We start from the raw sequence: 3,575 nt of genomic DNA, 5'->3' as shown, positions 1-3,575 counted from the left end.
GTACCGAGGGGGCAAAATCACAACCAATTATTACTACACGTAGCGAAATTGACTATAATTCCAATAAGAAAACTATCCAATAAAAAATTATGTAGACCTACTGTTGTTTTTATCATATTTAAGAGAGTATGCTGCAAGTTACTTGACACACTATTCGTTTCAAAATTAGGGTGGCGGCACATCAATTGTTTAGATGTGATGAAAAATGGACGAATGAAGTGTTAAAAATATTAATAACCACCAACATAGCTCAGTAGTTAACTTATAATACTAACAACTTAGGGGTCACGGGTTCGAGCCCTCATCCAGTGTTGCTGACCAGACCTTGGATATATACATATGTATTATATATGTAAATATGTGATTCCAGGTCGAACGCTTCCAATCAGAGTTTGTCAATTTATCTGATTTTAATGTTGAAACGGTTTCTACAATTGGTCACCTACATTGTCACCATTTTCTGAATTTGATTTCAAATTTATTTATCTAGTACATACATATGTACTAGATTCTTATATGTTTATAAAACCGAAACGGCGTCTGTAATTCGTTTATGATTGGCTGTCATCAAAGTCATTTCTAATTGGCTGGATTGGTCAAAGACGTTTGTGATTGGTCGGTCGTTCTATAATATATATATTGTTTTTTTATTTAATAAATTAAATAAAAAAACAAATGAATATATTATAACGTAGAGTGTAGAATATATTATAACGTATAATGGGTGGCGCTCGTGGATCGATGGCTTACGAGTGCTAATCACATGATCTCTCGTTTGTGCCAAAATGTCCTCGCCGAATGAATAAGCCGTATGTAACGGCCAATGGGATCGCCTCACTCATCGACCAATAGTTTACATGTCTATGTATGTATGTGTATTGTGCCCAACGGGTATAAATATGGGGAGCTCTCGGTCTGGAAGCCATTCCTACCTGGAGCGCCGACGAGAGCACACGAATAAACACCTTCTACAACGGTCCTGCGTCTTTCTCCGATTCTGGAAGCCCCCTCTTCACGTCCACGCAACAATATTTTTCATGGTTCGACAGTATTCTCACTATATACTACATACTTTATGTACCTAATAATTATATGCGCGGTAGACATCATCATTTGATGGCTGTTCCTCATGCTCGCACAGTTCTTTTTCGAATGGCTCCTATACCAAGAGCTATTCGACTTCTCAATGAAATCGTTGCTGCCGTCCCTGAATGCGATATTTTCCACCTTGGTGAGCGTAAATTATCGGATATTATTTTAACATATTTATCTGGTAACCTGCACTCATCATTACTTTCTTAATTTGAATGTGATGTGTGAGTGGTATCTTAATCTACTCTCTTCCATTTGGGCCTCGCAGGGATGTTTTATATCTGTAGCTTGTTCTTATTTATTGGAACAGGAGCATGACATTCCCGTATTTGTATTTTTTATTATTTTAATTTTAATTATTATAAAGTTCTTTCATTACTATAATCGATTGTTTTTTTATGATTATGTATACATGTATTATTGTCTATGTATAAACATATATTTATATTTATTTTTCTTTCTCTCTTTTTTTTATAATACATTCCCTTCTTTGTTGTTTTTTTATAATTTGTAATTATTATTATTAGTTGTTTGTGTATATACATATATGTTTTGTTTTTGTTATGTCTAATTTCTTTAGTTATTATTTTGTTTATTTTCTTTTCTGTTATATTTTTGACCATTATGGCGCATTAGGAATTAAACCTGTAATGCTACAATGGTCCAAACTTTAAATAAATAAATAAAATAAATAAATATATACTGCATTTCCATTTACCAAGCGAAGCCGGGTAGCACCACTAGTATATTATAAATTTATATATACATATATAGTACACTTGCACAAGATGGTGTCGTTTTAGGCCAATCCCATAATGATACCATTGTAAAAATTAATTTGATTAAATTTAAAAAAAAAAATATACATAGAAGAATTTAAACGAACTTTTCGTACGATATTAGAAGTGGAATGAAATTTACTAATCATTGAAAGATATGTTACTTACCATGATAAGAAAGCATATGTAGGTTACCTACCCTTCGCAGGGGTGAAAAATACCGTGAAAAGTGAGGAAATCTTTAGCGAAACTTTGAAATGCAGAAGTTGCAACTGTATATATATATGCATGTACGAGTATATAGGCGATGTATTATACTTTCACAGTGGCGTAGACGAGCATTTCTATAATTACAATTCTTTCTGTCTCTGACGTAATTTATAAGGCGAGTGTTGTGGTCGTTAGTAAGGCCATCGACCGCCGCCGCCTCTGTGGCCCAATGGATAAGGCATCGGCCTCCTAAGCCGAGGATTGTGGGTTCGAGTCCCACCAGAGGTAAAGATCTAACGAGTATTTTTATAATTTTCCGAGAAAATTCTCAATTGGATTCCAATAAGAATGTGAAAAATTCCATCGCCGCTTTTCTTTTACGCATACGATTTAATTGCACTTCGATCGAATGTTAAACATTTGAGCTTATATAATTAAGTTTTATTATATTCACGCTCAATATACATATTTAGGTACAAAAATATATAAAGTATAATACTAGTATTTGTTAAAATTTAATATTACATCTAGGAGCGCAGTGTAAGTACATATATACAAATGTACTGTAATATGTATGGTGATTTTTTTATCTGAGTTTTTGTCGTGTTTGTAATTGTTTTATTCAATTTAATTGTAAGCAAATCAGTGTAAATAAATTTGAATGCTGTTAGATGTCGCTGCCAAGGTCAAAAAATTTGCGAAAGTTTGTTCGAAACTATTCTTGAAAAATTAGGTGTAATAAAATTTAAATTTTTGGATAGTTATTATGTAAGTTGTTTATTTATGCGAGTTTTAATTTGTATTTGTTTGAAAATAAATGTAATTTTACAGCAGTTAAATAGATTAACTATCGGAACAGTGTTTATCGTTAAATTTATCATACATTTTGGGAGTATATTATACATACATATATTATGTGTATAATATAAACAAATTAAAACCAACACCATCAAAAGTTCATCATCTAATATTAGAACATTAAATTAATAGGTATTTTTAATAAGCAGGAAAAAATCAATTTGTCACACATTGTGACATTCGAAGTATGTAGGTTTTAGAACTTACTACTTACTACCTATATAACGTTGAATGCTTGTTTGTTTGTTTGTCCCTTGTGCAAATTTAAAATTTTTAATTTAGAACCATCGCATTTGGTATATTAACTCATGATACTGTATCGATATGTGTGTTATACACACAAAATAAAAACCAACATATATCTGTAATAAAGAGTTAATCATTACTAATATAAGAGCTTCAAATTAATGGGTAAATAATAAACAGGTAAAAATCAATATGTTACATTTTATGACATTCAAAGTAGGTTTTGGAACTTACTACTACATATATAAAGTTGAATGCTTGTTTGTTTGTTTTTCGAATATGGAAATTAAAAATTTTTCAATTTAGAGTCTTATGATTTTATTTGATGTAAGCTTAAGTTTGGACCATTGTGGCATTATAGGAGAGCCTATTACGCGACAATGATCGAAA

At 31.4% G+C, this 3,575-nt stretch overlaps 1 non-coding gene across 1 annotated transcript; it reads left to right on the top strand.

Moving 5' to 3' along the window:
* The first annotated feature begins 2,296 nt into the window (after positions 1 to 2,296).
* Positions 2,297 to 2,369, top strand: TRNAR-CCU (transfer RNA arginine (anticodon CCU)). Its single transcript has one exon. It is a non-coding gene; the product is annotated as a tRNA-Arg (tRNA).
* The last annotated feature ends 1,206 nt before the right edge of the window (positions 2,370 to 3,575 follow it).

This window comes from Arctopsyche grandis, chromosome 3 (genome assembly GCF_051622035.1).
Source record: "Arctopsyche grandis isolate Sample6627 chromosome 3, ASM5162203v2, whole genome shotgun sequence".
NCBI lineage: Eukaryota > Metazoa > Arthropoda > Insecta > Trichoptera > Hydropsychidae > Arctopsyche > Arctopsyche grandis.
Note: the sequence above shows the minus strand (reverse complement) of the source record. Positions and strands in the feature narration are given on the sequence as shown.